Below are 18,371 nucleotides of genomic sequence, written 5' to 3'. Positions count from 1 at the left end.
ATCAGTCGCTGCCCCATTGGACAGTCTAAATTCCTTAACACAGACTAGGGTAAATTTGATAGCAGCCAATTAAAACTCACGCAAACGCAGGGAGAACATACAAACTCCACACAGATAAGAATATGGTTGGGAATCGAACTCATGACTCCAGTGCTGTAAGGCAGAAGTGCTAACGACTAAGCCACCGTGCTATATATATATATATATATATATATATATATATATATATAGATATATATATATATAGATATATAGATATATATATATATATAGACAAAAAACAGGGATTCTCTACACTCTCCAAACACATAATTAATGCTGTACTAACTACTTTTCAATATTTAAAATGGAATGTTAGTTCCACATATTGCAATATATGTTAAGCCGACCAACTCGCACCAAAGTCTTCCCATTCTGGTCAGACCTAATATAATCGAATGCTATGCTTTTTTACCTGGGCTAAAGGCTTACCTGCACATAGCTTTTAAAGGTAATTTTTCCCAAGCACTAGCAGCCATGGGAGACCTGAGGCTCATCTGACACAAGTTGGAAGGTGAGTCCCAACTTGTGTAGGATCCAGCAACAATCCTCATTTACATTCATACTACCATTCTATGCACCAGATCTGTAATCATCATCATCACCATTTATTTATATAACGCCACTAATTCCGCAGCGCTGTACAGAGAAATCACTAAGTCTGTGTGTGTGTGTGTGTTAGGGAATTTAGACTGTAAGCTCCAATGGGTCAGGGACTGATGTGAGCGAGTTCTCTGTACAGCGCTGCGGAATTAGTGGAGCTATATAAATAAATGGTGATGATGATGATCAGTCCCTGCCCCATTGGAGCTTACAGTCTAAATTCCCTAACACACATACACACACACAGACACACAGACTAGGGTCAATTTGTTAGCAGCCAATTAACCTACCAGTATGTTTTTGGAGTGTGGGAGGAAACCGGAGCACCAGGAGGAAATCCACGCAAACATGGGGATAACATTCAAACTCCTCTGGATTGATTTGAATACAGCATAGATGAGCAGTGATTATCAGTTAATGGTGGGATTCCATAGGAGAGACTTCTCCCACCTAATTGATACATAGAGGGACAGTAATTAATTAATGGGCTTAATTCTAAAGTGGACAACTGTTGTTATTTATGCTGCTCCTATTGCAGTTGATAGTTCTGTTCACTGTTGTGTTGTAATAGTTCTACTCTGCTACAGAGTGGTCTAGCTCTGTGAACATTCTATTGCGTTGATTGAGCACAATGTGGTACTAGTCCTGCCCATTTCCTGCCGCTGACAAAAAGGCATATAATAAGAACTCAAATCCCACACAGCATGACTGTAAACCAGAGGGCAATTTAATTATCCGCAACAGTAAAATATTAAATGAAATACCCTTTTATTTAATGTTATACCCTACAACACAATTACACAGCTGCAGAAATCACTATGCATCTAGAAAATAGAGTCTGCACACAAACATAATTGTGGGAGAAGCTTCCATTAGGGAAGAGGTGGAAACGGAGAGTGGAGGATCAAAATGGGCAAAACATAGACCGTGTGCCTGAAATAGTAGGCAGAAAAATAAAAAAACAAAACAAAAAGGAATTAGAGGGAGAATTGAGCAGCAATCAGAGGAAGAGAAGAGCGATGGACGGGTATTGACGCCTCCATGTTAAGCTTTATAAGCGGTAAGGCAGGATAAATATCCAATACAATAATTTAAAGGATCTCTTCTCCCTGTGCTTGATAATTATTTAACAAATAATTGCCATCAGAATGTTTGAAAGGTGGGGTAAGCTAACTCCGGGCAATGCATGCTTGAACTGTGATTGGCCAATCAAATGTTTCCTCCTCCCACGATCTGGGCAGTTCCCTTTCCAATGTTCCTGCTGTCTGGCATTATGCCAGGATGTGGGAGAATCCCTTTAATAGTAAAAGCAGAATATGTTATAGTAATGTTAATACACGTATCACTCTTACTGAATCAGGTTTGCTTTGGATATGACTACTGTTTGCAATACCAGGCTTGCCCTCGAAAGCAGGAAAATATCTTTGCCAGCTTTCTTTGGTGAGACTGCACTATGTCTATAATATCATAAAAGATACACATAACACAATTTCAAATTAATTATACGTGTCAAGCTGCTTCACATTTAAGCTCTGTGCCATTTCAGCAAGTTACATGACCAAAATCGTCTTCAAGACTAGTACAATAAAACCGAGGCTTAACCTTTGTTCTGCAGGTGATACAATGTTATCACATGTCACACACGGTGAACACTTGCAAACCAGCTGACACAGTCAGTGTTCTTAGTACAGAAGTCACCACTAAGTGGAATGCTGTAAACTGACACTTTAAAAAGAACGAGTGTTTAGGCATTCCTCAGTTAAGGAATAATGTGTTTAAATGAACAAAAATGTTACTGAGCATACGTTAATTAAACATCTTAATTTCTAGTGAGGATTTAGTTTGTGAATTTGTTAATCTCACAACACACTTTCATATGGAATGTCTTATCATGTATGAGCATAGCTAAGGCTGGGTACACACTAGAGAAAAATTTCACCCGATGGAACATCTTCAACGATTTTACCGACAGAAAAAAAAAATCCCGATCGTGACTCTGCACACTCCATAGAGATCTATGGACACTGCTGGTCGTGAGTACATACACACTGCAGAATTGGAACGACATTGTCTCATCGTGGAACAACATTTTTAATTCCAGTTTAAAAATGAAATGAAACGATACAATGGGCTTTGGACCTATCATCGTTCATCGGTGCAGCGTACACAATAATGCGCTATTGGGCCGAACAGCTGTTTATTGTGTGATCGGCCTGATAATGGTCTGGCAACCCTGTAGTGTGTACCCAGCCTAAAGCTGTTCCAACATCCAATATAGTTCAGTTACGCCATAAGTTTTCTCACACTGCCCATACAACCAGATGGATCCTTTCATTAGGTAAAACAGAAAACTACAACTGGTGCAAATAAAAGTAAGCAGGTATACTATACAAATCAGTGTGATTGCACTGCAGATCATGATTGTGCTAACTAGATAACCGTAAAAGTGTACTCATTCACTTAAGATTCTGCAATCCAATAGCAACAATATGGGGAAACGTAGGAGTAAAAGTCTTGGGATACAGAACCAATAAAAGGTAGCTCATTGTCATCATTTATTTATAAGGAGCCACAAATTACGTAGCAGCGGACGCTCATCTTACAGATATGACAAACATGATTACAAGAGTTATAATGACAGATGATAACAGTGACACAAATACAATTAAGCATAATAACTCCTCAAAGGATGGTCATGAACTAGCAATAACATGAGTTAGCCGAGGATTCGGCATAAGACATAACCATAAGGTCGTACGAGCCAGATAGACATGAGACATAAAGAGGAGAGGACTATTCTCATTTCATAAACCAAGATTTGTAAATCCTAGGAGCTAAGAAGGCAATGTGCCTGAAAAATTACCGCCGGAGCCTAATTTTTGGTAGTCATTACTATTGATGCCATTGGTTAAACGTCTTCCCTATTTTAAGTTTCCTGCAGGCTCTTAGATCTGACTGACTGATTCATGAATTCCTTGTTATTTTGCCCAACTATGTGACCTAACCACTATCAGCCTGATTCATTAAGGAACGTAAATGCTAATACGTGCTGTATTGTGTTCAAAATCGCACTGCATATGCCCTGAAACGGACTATATGCCAGTGAACGCCAGGACAACCAATTCATCTTCGAAGGAAAAAGGACAAATAAGATAACCTATGATTTTCAAAGGTGGACTAGGGAGGGAAAAGGCGTATGCAGGTAATCAATGTACCTTAAGTGCTTGCCAGGCTCAAGCACACACAGCAGCGCTCAAACTTTGGTCATCACTAAAGTACATGTTTTCTGTCGCATCACTTGAACCAGCTACAGGGCAGATGTAAGTGCTGGTTACTAGTGATAACAAATGTGTATGCAGCTAGAACATGTGTTTGCCATCAAGTGCAACTGTAAAAATGCATTTTATATATAGCTGACATTAATAACATCCTGATAAATAAATTTCATTTAAAAACAAATGAAAAAAACCCAAAATGTTTCTATATTACATTTTTTTAATTAATGGCTATATAATTAAGAGGTGAGAATAATTGAATACTTTTTTATCCTGTGTGTCCTGCTGGTACTTTACATTCCACATATGTATTGTACGTATTCTGCAGTGTCTTGTGTCTGTCTCAATACAGCAAGTATCGTATATACAGAGCGCACCTAACCCGTATTCAACAAGAGATGTTTCTTCAGACGTAGTTGAATGCAGACGTGCGTATGTCTGAATTACGTACATTTTTAAAAAAATGCACAATATGTAAGTGTGGGGTTAATGAACCAGGCACACAGTTCACAAACTTCTTACACTACTGATAGTAGTAATACCTCATGATTTATTTTATTGTTTTAGATGCAGATTTTCACTTATGAGAACAAGCACTGACAGCAACTGTTGTATTTATTGTAGCGCATAGTATATTACTTCCATTATAGTTGCATAGGAATACTTGTGAACACAAACCCCTTGTGAATTTGTATTATCACTATAAATCTATTGGAATTTTATCTGAAATTGTCATTTTCCAAATTACACAAGAGGAAAGAAATGTTATAATTCTTTCTAAACTTCTTATTTGGGGGTCCCCTCTTCAATACGAGGTGTCAAGTAGCTTAACATCAAGGAATATTAAAGCGTGCACACATGTGCAGATACAATAAATCCCAAGAAGCCTATTATTGCTATTGGCTGTCAACTTGATGTAGTCCACTTAACATGTCATCATTACAATGTCCCCTTTACTTCGGAAATCTCACTTTTCCCGTGGCTTCTAATGGCTTCAATGTCTCATCTGCGTAACATATCTACTATTTCCTTTCCTTCCTCCAGTCTTGCTTATAAGAGTGGATAAATGTTGGACCATTTTCAGCTTCTATTACCCTCCAGGTCAGAAGGACAAGATTCTCCGTCACCTGTAATATTTCATAGCAAATTTTAGCAATACATGTTTCAATACGTGCCTTGACTCAATAACCTTCTGCTTCTCTGTTATGCTTGGCTGGCCACTCCACCTCGTTCCTGTTTACAGCCTCACAAACCTAGGAGAAGAGTCTGCCAGTTAAAATAATGAATTTTACAAAAGTTAAAGTATTACAAATTCACAGAATATCTGAGGAGCCAAAAGCTGAAAGGCTTTGCTATATTTTATCAGAACAATAATGAAAATAATAAATATAATTATGAATCATCCCACTAAGTACAGAAGAAAGCAAATTTCCAAACATATATTCACTGAGAAGCAACAATTATCACTATCGCTCATCGCTCCTGTTTGCCAGTTATGACAGGTAACTAAATAATGGACAGTCCTGCATTAAACTGTAAAAAGCAGCGATGTTGGGTGAATTGAAGCTCAGCAGCGCTCAGTGATGACAGTGGCCTACTGATGGGACAACAGTGGAGGCAATTGTCCCTGGAAGTCGGTCTACAGCGGCATACTTTCCAATGACCAAGGGTGTCGCAGCCATCAACAAATTGGCAGAGCATGATTTATTGAGGATCCCATGGTGCTCATGTCTTGGGCCCTCCAGTGCTCACTATCCTCCTCTGCACACCATCATGCATGCCTGTGTGGCTCACACTGAACACAGGCGTGCAGAATGGACATTGAATGGTTCGGAACTCTTCATGTACATACATGTACATTCATGTACATGTATGTCTTCATGTACATGCATCAGCCGTTGAATGTTCATCAGTCTTGAATGTGGCAGTCGGGCTACACGTAACCTCGCTACACCATAGAACTTTGAGCGATGAGTAGGTGGAATGTCGAGAAACAGATGGAAACCTAACAAAACTGTTCATCATATATCCTGCAATGTTACACTGTCAAGCAGATGACACTTGGCAGCAACAGTAAATGGTTACAAAATTAAAACAATGCTAATTTAAACCGAAAAAATGCTCCCAGCCTAGTGCTAGGAGCTTTAATCCTGAGCACCTCTTCAGCAGGTGGATCGATGATAGAAAAGCAAAAGATTTTTTGAACTTATGGGGCCTGATTCATCAAGGCTTGCAAAATGAATGTTTTTATAAAATGCATGTAATTCTGACATATGCACATCCGTGTTCAACTACAAGCGGATCTGAAGAAACATCTCTTATTGAATATGACATAATACACTGCAGGATACGTACAATACATATGTGCAACATAACGTCCCATTTCAATTATTGTCATCTGTTAATAATATAATCATTAAGAAAAAGACATTGAAAAAAAAATTTTTTTTCATTTTTTTTCTCCCACCAAATACATAAATCGAGATCTTGTCAATACATACTGTATATAAAATGAAAATTTCCAGTTGTTCCTAATTGCAAACACATGTTTTGGAATACATACACGTCTGCCATCCATATTATTGGGACTTTAACCTCACCAGTAGCTGGTGAAATTGTTCCGAGTAAAAAGCTCATACTTTAGAGATGCCCCAAAGCTTGAATCGGACGCAGGTGTCTGCGCTCGAGCTCAGCCCACCCTTACTGTACATTATCTATGTCAGTCCTCCCCTTTCCCTCCCTGTACCGCTCTTCAAATCGTAGGTAGTCGGAAGTGTTATTTCCGTGCAAACATGAATTGCATTCTTTGGCGTAAGTCTCAGTTGTGCATAGAGAAAAATGATGCAAAATATGCCACATAAATGGACTTACATTTCTTAATTAATCAGGCCCATTGTGTGGACATCGTCAAATCGAGACTATAAGAATACGTATAAAATGAGGGGTTAAATAAAAAAAATTCACAATTGAGATTTGTATTGTATTTTTTTACATTGTTTGCTTTAACAAAGGCTTAGACAAACTGTGGCCTACCTGCTTAGACTTTTAGTTTTTCAACAGCTGGAAAGCCACAGGTTTTCTAAACCTTCCCACCATCAAATGACATGGGGGACAACCCTGGAGGTGACATTCTTAATCCTTCCCCTACCCAACACAGGAGGGAGATAAATTATTTCTTACTACCCCAGCTTCATATTGTAACAGGTGGGGTCAGGTAGAATCCAGAGCACTAGGCTGGAATATTTTTTGTTCATCCCTCACAAAATAGGGGGCACAACAGGTTTACTTATTTATGTTTACACAACCATGGCCCCCTCCACGTTGGTGGAGGGGGGTTGTTTATATGGCTATTACATGATCGCTATCACAGCTGTCCCATCACTCCTAGGAAATAATGTACAGTGGTCAAAGTGGAAATTTAGAAGTAGCAGTATGGAAAATGTAGTGAGAATGTAAGTGGATGGAGTTTAATAAGTTTACAATAAAGTAGGAGAAGTAGCAGTATGGCATATCACCGTATACACCAAGACTTCCACCACTGGTCATCCATGATGATACGCTTAGGGTGGAACTAATGAAAAGCACATGTGCAGTGGGCCAAACGTGAAAAAATATGTCCTTCCACTTTAACAATCGGAGGATTCCGATTGATCTGTGTGCTGATCTATCTATAGATATATATATATATATATATATATATATACATACATATATATATATATATATATATATATATATATATATATATATAATTAACCCCCTGCTCATTCTAAGTTTAAGATTCGAAGGAGTATATATATATTTTTATATCCATACAATACTGTGCAAAAGTTTTCGCTGGGTATGGAAAAAATGCTGTCAAGTAAAAAGGCTTTCAAAAATAGTCATGGAAAGTACAGAGGCAGAAGTCAGATCTAATTAGATGGACAGCAGCATCAATAGACATATAGACAAGTAGATAGATGAAGGTTGGCTGCACCCAGATGAAAAATGGTGGGAGAAAGACCACAGACACAATATTTTTAATGTTAGACAGCATGTGTCATGGAAAGTAAAGAAGCAGTAATCAGAACTCATTAGATGGACAGCAGCATCAATAGATATTTAGACAAGTAGATAGATGAAGGTGGGCTGCTCCCTGAAGAAAAATGGTGGCAGAAATACCAAGGACACCGTATTTTTAACGTTAGACAGCATGTGGCATGGAAAGTAAAGAGACAGTAATCTGAGCTTATTAGACGGACAGCAGCATCAATAGACATATAGTCAAGTAGACAGATAAAGGTGGTGTCACACGCCGGTCCCATAGCTAGGTGCTGGCATTGTGACTTGCCCTTTAATAACTATGTTGGTGCTTGCTTTCGCTTCAGAGTCTCTACCTGTCCATAGGTGTTTCTCGTTATGTTGATTGGGACCTCCTTCTGAAGCCTATTGGTCCTAGAGGACTATTTCAAGCTCCCGTAATCATGGACTCATTGCCTGATCTTCGTGTTACTCACATTGCCGTGGGTTCTGGCTGCATATCTGATCTTTTGCCTATCTTCTGGATACTATCGGTTGCCGAAGTTACCTGGCATCATTGCTCTCCATCGGCTCCACTGTATGCCAGTTCGTGGTTCATCTACAAGCTGAAGTTACGTGTTGTTGTTCATCTGCACACAGAACTATTCGTGAGTTGTCTGCTACACCTGCGCTCATGTTGATTGGCTCAAGTACTATTCTACTCGGCTGTCTATGTTGCGGTATTCTATGTTGAACTACAATCAAGTTCTCTTGTCATCTGTGGTTCTATGTCTGGCACGGCTATTATTATTCTGCTGATTATTATTGCTGGACTGTTAATATGAATATACTGCTAAGCCGGGAGCCTCTACTTCGATTCAAGTTATGTGCATTACCAGCTGTCGTCTAATTGTGATAAACTCTCGCTTACCTGTTAACCGGATCTTCTGTGACCTGTAGTTCTACGCTCAGTTTGGATTTCGTTATTACGCTGTACTTCTAGGCAACACTTTCCTGCATGTTACCAGTTATACCCAAGTTTCTGGATAGCATATAACGCTCTCTGTTCCGCTATACGAACTATTGTGATACCTATAACCACGTGATAAGTGAATCATATTATACGTTTGGATCAGCCAAGTCTACATACTATTCTCATCGGACTTCTAGCTGTGTCAGTGGTTCACCTTCATCTGCTGTGTGTTTCGTGTGGGATCCAAGTGTTCTAATTACCATCTAGCGTTGAACTGTTATATTGACTATTCCGCATGCTGTTGCCATTGGTTACCAACTGAAGTACATCTGTGATTACGATTGTATTTTATTATTAATGCTGTTGTATCTTCTATCAATATATCAAGTTGCAACACTACTACCATCGTTTGTGTTATTGTTCCCTGTGATGCTCTCAAGTTAAGAACTTCAATTCCACTGTGTCCTGTCTCCACCACCCTCTACTATCACCATCTAAGTAGAGGCTGGGGATCCATAATTATTCATAGCCGTGACAGGTGGGTTGCACCCAGATGAAAAATGGTCAGAGAAAAAAACTACAGACCCAATATTTGTAATGTTAGACACCATGCATCATGGAAAGTAAATAGACAGTAATCAGAGCTCATTAGAAGTACAGAAGCAGCATTAGTAGACATTTAATCAAGATGATAGACCAAGGCCATAATGTAAAATAGTACAAGATGTCTTCTCTCACCCACCACTTTTGTGGCTAGAGTGCTTGATTTGTTTGGTTGTTAATTATTGAACTGGAGAATAAATAGGAATTTTAACAATTTACTAATGGGCAATTGGCTAACAATGGTCATCTTCCTCAACGTTGACAGTGTCATCACCCTCATCATCATCCTCATCACACAATATTAGTTCATCCCCCACTGTTTGCAATTGCCGGCAACAACGGTATTCCTTATACAATTTCTAGTTTATTTTTAGGAAGTAGTCTCCTTCGACGATCACTTACAAAGTTCCCGGCTGTTCTAAACACTCTTTCTGAGTACACACTGGAGGGTCGGTGTCACATTCCAACTAGGATAGATTGGATCCTTCTGGGTCTCAGCTGGGATAGGTAGTACTTCTCCTAGAGGCACGGAATCTAGCAGAGCGGAAGGATTTCACCAGGGATTCCCGCAAGGGAATTTGGGCTTCGCTGCTTCCACATTGCAGGTTGCGGCCCTCTAAGGAAGTTCCCAGTGAGCTGTGTGAGAGAACGAAGCACCGGCTAGCGAAAGAGCGATGATCTGCGGCAGTACACTGGAGAATAGAGAGCGATGATCTGCGGCAGTTACCACTAAGGAGTGGAGAATGGAGAGCAATGATCTGCGGCAGTACACTGGAGAATAGAGAGTGATGATCTGCGGCAGTACACTGGAGAAATGCAGGATAGGACAGAGAGCATATGAAGCTGCTTCCAGGCCAGGGATCTGACTAAAAGAACCAGCTCTGTAGAGTGAGGGGAGGAGCCTTATACAGAGCTGTCAATAACGGACAGCGAATAGGAGGGCAGGGTCAGTTTGAAAGGTAAGGCGATTATGCACATGTGCAGATTTGCAGCTGAAGTGACAGCCAGAGGTGACGATTGGGGAGTCAGGAGACGGGTAAGTGCGCCGGCTCCCGGGCGGCAGCTGTGGGAGACCGGCGATTGACAGTGGGCAGCTTAAGTCATCATAGCTAGTTTATATAAAGGGCTCCAAATTGCCTTTTTGTCCTTCCAGAATTCAAAGGAACTGTCTAAAATGCTAATGTGTACACTATCATAAAAGTAATTCTCCACATTCTACCAATACAAGGTGTATCAGGTTTGGACATAATAGAGGTGTTAATGTATTTGGGTATTTCTTTTAAACCTGGCCAGACATCATAAAAACCTTTCACATTGTTGTGTTGTGTTGACTCATCATCATTGTGACTCTTGGAAAAAGTATGTTTTTTTTGGCAGTAGCATTTTTAGGAGAAGCTGAAGCAGAGGACGTGTCATGTGTGACTTGAGCCGACAGTTTGCTTACAAGAAGCTGTTTGAATCTGTGAATATTTGTGTCAGTTGGAAAGAAAGACATTACATATGACGAAAACCTATGATCAAGTATGGTTACCAAAATGTAGTGATCCAATTTCAGCATGCTGCAAATGCTTGGGTTCTGATGAAGTGAATAAAGAACTTGATTTAGAGGAAAAGATACTTCATAGAATCGCTAACTTTCATCTCCACCTTCAGCTTCTCCAGCTTTTCCAGTAGTTTTATTAAGGGTATGACTTGACTGACAGTGTCTGAACTCTCTTCATTCGTTACAATTTCAAATGGCTTGTTGAGTAGCATGCATAAAACAGAAAGGATACTCCAGTGTGCTGGAGTAAGGTAACATGTCGTCACCCCTCATATAAACTGTGGAATTCCACCTTGTTACTTCCTCTTGCTTCAGTTGGTGGCATGGCAAAATATATATATTTTGCAGCTGCTGCAATGTTCTACATGCGGTCGCTGAATGTCAAAAATGCCCAGAAGTTTGAATGAGGAGGAGGATGACGAAGCTACCGGCACTGCTGCTACTGATGCGACACACCTACACGGTCATGTAGTCTTTTGCCTGACCAGTATCGCTTGTCCACATATCCGTAATTAAGTGGATAGACGGTACAATGGCATTTTCTAGGGACTGAATTACTTCTTGTTTAACATCTGGGTACGGCTGAGGAATTGCTGTTAGGGAGAAATGAAAATGAGATGGAAATTGGTAGCGTGATCTCAACTTATCTGCTAAAACCTGATGTATTGACTGCAGTCTAAGAGCACCCTGCTTCTTCTCCACTAAATAGATCAGATGTCACTGATACTTACCCTTGTACTACTGCCTACAGATTGAACCACTTTTGGCCCGTATCTTTTGATTTTTAGCTTATTGTACAGAAAATCACTCTGCACATGCCCAGAACCGTACCATATGCCAGTAAACACAGCCCTGTCCGCTCTGTCTTCGAGCACAAAGGACAGGCTTCAATTTCAGGGCGTGAGCAGGACAGAGAAAGGCCGCTTTGCCATAGTCAATTTACAGTAAGGGCGTCCCAAACTGAAGCACACACGGTCATGTCTGAAAAAAGCTCTGGACATCTCAAACGTACTTGTTTTTCTGCTCCAGCTACAAGGCTAGTCTAAGTCCTGAGTACTAGTGATGGTAGTCTCATATGCATGCTATAACATGTGTTTGCAAACAGTAGCAACTGTAAAAATTATTTTTATTCAGTAGACATTAAGAAGATCCTAATAAATGTTTTACTGTTTTATCATTAACTGGTGACATTAATTCTATATTTTATTTTTCTGTGTTTTCTTTTGCGAATTTATAATCCACATAGGCTTTGGACCTTATTTTGCAGTGTCCTGTGTAGTAGAGTACAGCAGACCTACACCCAAATTCATCAGTGCACGCTTCTTGAGATACGTTTCATCATGAATTTGTGTGTGCGCTGAGCCGATTTACGTGCTTTTCTTTTAAACATTTGGCGCGCAGTATGTGTGCCTTGACGAATCAGACTCTTTGATTTTAAAAGCAAGAAAGAATATTTTCTGTCCACTTCTAATTAGTTTACTAGTATACTATTACAACCAGTGCTTGCTTCTTTACTCTTCATTCTCTGACAACCAATTGATCAGCACACAATTCCAGCAGACTAATCAGTAAATAAACTCTTGAGATTTGTGCAGTATAATCACAGCTTTTTCAAAATACATTGCCTCTTTTACCCTGTCCAACCCTCTGAGCATAGAATTGCTGCCAATGTCTTACCCACATGCAATCACTTCTAAAATAGCAGCTGACAACAGGAGGGAGGGCTACATATAGAAGATATCGATCCAAAACGCGTGAGATCCGACATTTTACCGGAAATTAAGTTTTCTGATCCGAATTTGGCACAAGAAACGGAGTCATGACTCAGTTCCACTCGGCATCCAAAAACTCAGATCTGTCAGATTTCTCAGAACCTAAACCGCTCATCACTCCTTATAGCACAAACGCTTTCCAAATAAATACTGAAATTATGACATTAAAACTCACCTATTTTAAAGGGTGACATCAGAACGCATTGTTTGTACAGTTATTTGTCCATGGTGTTTATACATAAATGGACATCTTTTGTGCATTATAACTTAGCTTCTTGCATACAGTATAGTAATGTGCATGACCAATGGGTACAATATCTGTTTCAAATTTTCAGAAGTGCCCTGACACACTCCATTAGGCACTTTTTATAACCATTCTAACGACGCACTAATGGATGAAATTAAAAGAGAGATGTGTATACTTTTATGCTTTTTGGAACATTTTATAGTAAATAAAATCCTTCATTTGCTCTGTTACCAACTAATGTTAATATGCAGTGACCTCGGGCAATTTCTTTATAACTTACTTTTTCTCTATTTGCTTGACATGTCATAAAGAACAGAAAACACATGTTGCGGTTATTCCCTCCTGCCTACTGCCAGCTAGTCTACATCTGCTCGTGAACTCAATCTTGCGGCAGATAAATAAAGAGTAGGCCAAACATGTCACTTAATTTTTTCCTACCTGGAAACTTTTGTGTCTTTATTTTTCTTTTTTTTTTTCACTTATAACATATTAGCGGTAGATCTGTAATACTCAACCTGATACCTATGTCATATGTTTGTTCTTGGAAGACGTTTTTTGTGGAATAATACTCTACGACTTCATTGCTTACACAATCACTCTTGATACAATTAACACCACACAACAAACTCGAAGCAAAGAAAATCTGAGTCACACATTATTGTCGAGACTTTTACTGGTGTTCTTGTTTTGCTGTGGCATTTTACATATTTATGTGAGATGGGTTTCAACGTGGCTACAATGGCAGAAGTAAGACAAAGAGCTGGTTTGGGCTCCACGTGAAAATTCCGCTTTTAAAGTAACATGAAATGACTAATGCAATATAGGAGGAAGTAAAGTAGAATATGCAATGCAATAACTTTGAAGGTGTTTCTGCTGTCACATCTGCCACCCTAGTTTAAAACACAAATGAAGCTGGATTTATGAACTTCATTCCTTGAAGAGGTGCATTTGAAACCACAGTCTTGCTTCATCCAATTTCTTGGAGCCTCACATTACTGTTGTGGTATTGGAGGGTCTCTGCTCCTCCCCCTACCTAGCTCTCAGTCTGTTGCCTCTATTACATTATTCACATCATGATCCGGCCCCTGTCACTTGCAGTCCTGTCCTCACAGACAAATAAACACACGGGTGGACTCGCTACTCTCTTCCTCAACACCCCCCCTTCCCTGTAATTATCTGTGCTGCTGTAAACAGCATAATGATCTGATTGGCTACTGGTTGTTCTATCCCCACCCACTTCAATACTGCAGACACACAGACCACCGGAAAATAGAGATTGATAATAAAAAGGGGTTCTCACTGTAATCAAATATGTAATATGTACCTAGAAACTACACATGTTTGATGCTAATTGACAGGACACAGCCAATATAAATCTGTCCTGATTGTCCACCATTCATATGTGTCAGTTTCACCCAGTTTTAAAATGTATTTCATAATTAATTGAATTACTGAATCAGTCAAGACAGGGCCATCTTAACAACATTATGGGCCCCCGGGCAAAGCAGTGCACCGGGGCCCCTACATATATATATATATATATATATATATATATATATATATATATATATATATATATTATATATAAGCCTAGCGGCGTGTGTTAGTGTGTGTGTGTGTGTGGAAAAAACTATTTTCTCAGAAAGAGCTCATCCAATTGACCTGAAATTTGGTATACTGACATTATTTGACCAAAAAATTATAATAGTGAAGTCAGTTAACTTCCATCATCCCCCCTTCCCCCCGTGGGAGGGGTAGTAAAGGCTTAATTTCCGAGTTGAGGGCTCAAACTCTTGACCGTGTGGGTATTTTTTTATCAGAGCCTATGTTTGGTCATGGACAATTGTATGTCGCATTTTCACGAGTACGGAGAAGCAGTGATGTGAAAGTGCAGGTTATGAATACTGCCCTTCAAGGAAGACTGATTGAGCACAGCGATAAGGTGTTTAGCAGAAACGTTGTGTATCGAGAGGTTTTAGAACAGTAAGATGATGGAGATTAAGGATGTGGCGATGAAGATGAAGGATGAGGTGATGGAGAAGAATGATGAGGTGGTGACATGTGGACAAAACCACGTTAAAAAAGGGCCAGGCCAGGCCTAGCCCCAAATGCATGACAAGAACCTTTTTAACACCATAAGTAGCTTGATTTGACTAGAATGCATGAGTATCATGCACGGTTAACTTGTATATATATATATATATATATATATATATATATATATATATAGATAGATAGATAGATGGAGATATATATATATATATATATATATATATATATATATAGATAGATAGATAGATGTACTTGCTCAGTGACCCTTGAAGGTTTTTTTTTGCAGGTTTGTTCTTTTGCAGGATTAATTATTCTAATTAAGAGCCCTGCCCATGGGGCCCCCTTGCCCGTGGGGCCCCCAGGCACCTGCCCATCTTACCCAATGGAAAAGATGGCCCTGAGTCAAGAACTAACACACCGATGTGCCACAATCTGCACCAACAATCATCATCAGCTATTGATATAGCACTACTAATTTTGCAGCGCTGTACAGAGAAATCATTCACATCAGTCCCTGCCCCATTGAAAGTTACAGTCTGAATTCCCTAACATACACAGGGAGAGAGAGACTAGGGTCCATTTGATAGCAGCCAATTAACCTACTAGTATGTTTTTGGAGTGTGGGAGGAAACCAGAGCAACTGGAGGAATTCCACACAAACACAGGTAGAACATACAAACTCCACACAGGAATTGGTAGGGTATCAAGCTCATGACCTCAGTGCTGTGAGGCAGAAGTGCTAACCACTAAACTACCGTGCTGCCTGCAAAATCTTTTCACAAATCTTCTTGTCCTTGGCATCCTTGTTGAGGCATGGGTCTCGGCTTCTAGCGGGTGCTGGCAGTGCTGCCATAAGAGAGTCATGCTGTAACACTAAGCCTATAATGTGCGACAGAGGATACTATATGGACTCAGGAGTTGCACCATCACTTGCGTCGTGTGCGCCTCAGCCACTATATTAACCAGGGAATCTGGCTATTTTGCCAAATTACAGTGTCCATGATCCTGAGACTAGCGTTTCTTAGGGGTAAAAGTATTAAACTGAGTTTTGACAAATTGCCGGGTTTTGGCATTTTATATATGGCCATCAAAATTGACGAAAATCATCGATTTGACAAAACAGCAGTTTAATACATTTACCCCCTAATTTTTTCTAGACTGGTCTTCAGTGTACAGGATGTTTAGCATTAGCCCTGGCCGTGCTTGCTGTTAATTCTCTGGCTTCAAAATGTACTGAGTCTTTGGCACTAATCCTGCCTGTGCTTGCTGATAACTCTCTGACTTCCAAGTATACTGAATCTCTGGCATTATCCCTGACCATGCTTGCTGATAGCTCCCTGGCTTCCAAGTATTCCAAACCTTTAGCATTTACCTTGACCGTAAATACTAATAATATCCTGGCTCTATTGTGTACTTTTGTGTGAACTTTTGGCATTAACTCTGACTCTTGGCATAAAATCACAGATAATCCCTAGGCCTAATTGTAGACCAGATCTTTATTAACCCTGGTTGCTACTACAGATAATTCCATGACTGTGTAACGAATCCATGGCATTTACCTTGATGCTAATTACTGACTATCCCTTGCCACTCCTGCACACAGAGGGCCAGATTCATTAAGGCATGTAATTGTCGAAACGTGCTGCTTTTTGCAAAAAATGGATCTACGCATGCCTAGAAACAAATCATATGCCAAGAAAACACAGTTTTGTTTGCAATAATGACTATATTATTAACAGGTGACAGTAATTAATTAGTATTTTTTCTGTGTATTCTTTTGTATTCTTTTCTTTTCTTTATATTTCACATATGTATTGGATGTATCCTGTAGTGTATTGTCTGTTAGAGCAGAACAGACTCGTATTCATCAACAGACGTATCTTTACATTCACACACTGTTGTGTATGCCTGTGTTACGTGAGTTTATAAAAAAAACGCACAATATGTTCATTTTGATTGCCTTATTCATCATCATCATTTATTTATATAGCGCCACTAATTCCGCAGCGCTGTACAGAGAACTCATTCACATCAGTCCCTGCCCCATTGGAGCTTACAGTCTAAATTCCCTAATATAGACACACACTCACACACACAGAGACAGACAGAGAGAGACTAAGGTCAATTTTGATAGCAGCCAATTAACCTATCAGTATGTTTTTGGAGTGTGGGAGGAAACCGGAGCACCCGGAGGAAACCCACACAAACACAGGGAGAACATACAAACTCCACACAGATAAGGCCATGGTCAGGAATCAAACTCATGACCCCAGTGCTGTGAGGCAGAAGTGCTAACCACTAGGTCACTGTGGCTTTATTGAATCAGACCCAGAATCTTTGAATGTAGTCTTTGGCACAGTTAACAATTGGTGTTCCCTACAATTGCTGATTATTATGTGGCCACCAGTCATTGGAGTTCCATTAGTGACTATAAGAACAAAACCCATTCACCTAGGAATGACGATGAACAAAAGCATCTGATGACAGAAATATATGTAAAGAAATTTACCTATGAAGTTAAAACATCTGTGAGGAGAAACATAATTTTGAAAAAACAACCCTCTTAGAAAAGTAAACAGTGAGAAAAGTGACATTGGTATAATCAAACTCTGGTTCTTGTGAGTAAACCTGAGAAAATATCATATGCTTATTTTACATAATACAAAAGTGGAAGCTGCTCAAATCAATTTATAGGCCATAACAGGTGCTTGAAAGGGTGGGGTTATCCTGCAAGGAAACTACACACAACATTTTTTCCCCCAGCACACTGCAATAGCCAGCAACAGATCTGCAATTTCTACTGTAGATAAAAATGCAAAAGTCTTTGTTGCACACATTTGCAAATGTATGTTTAAGCCTTCCGCCACGCCAAGGCGCTTTTGCCAATAGGATGGTCCTACTCTAAACAATGAGAGTCCCATATATTTGGGCCATACATATGTGTTTTTAAATTGAGAGCCAACTTACCAAAGAGGTACCCCAGAAGCCTCCAAACAGCAATTCAGTGCCAGTACCCCCTCTCAGCTACTGACACCAACATGCCTCTCAGACAAATACAAAAGTGGAAGCTGCTCAAATCAATTTATAGGCCATAACAGGTGCTTGAAAGGGTGGGGTTATCCTGCAAGGAAACTACCTGAAGTGAAGGGGAGCTATAGATTTAACATTTAAATGCTATCAAGTATTTGTGTGCTACATTACTTTCCTTAATGAATTAGGCCCAAGAAGTCTATGTGTATGTGAATAATTGGTTTATTTTATG

This window comes from Mixophyes fleayi, chromosome 5 (assembly GCF_038048845.1).
Source record: "Mixophyes fleayi isolate aMixFle1 chromosome 5, aMixFle1.hap1, whole genome shotgun sequence".
Classification (NCBI taxonomy): Eukaryota; Metazoa; Chordata; class Amphibia; order Anura; family Limnodynastidae; genus Mixophyes; species Mixophyes fleayi.
The sequence above is the reverse complement of the archived record's forward strand: the minus strand, read 5'-3'. Positions refer to the sequence as shown.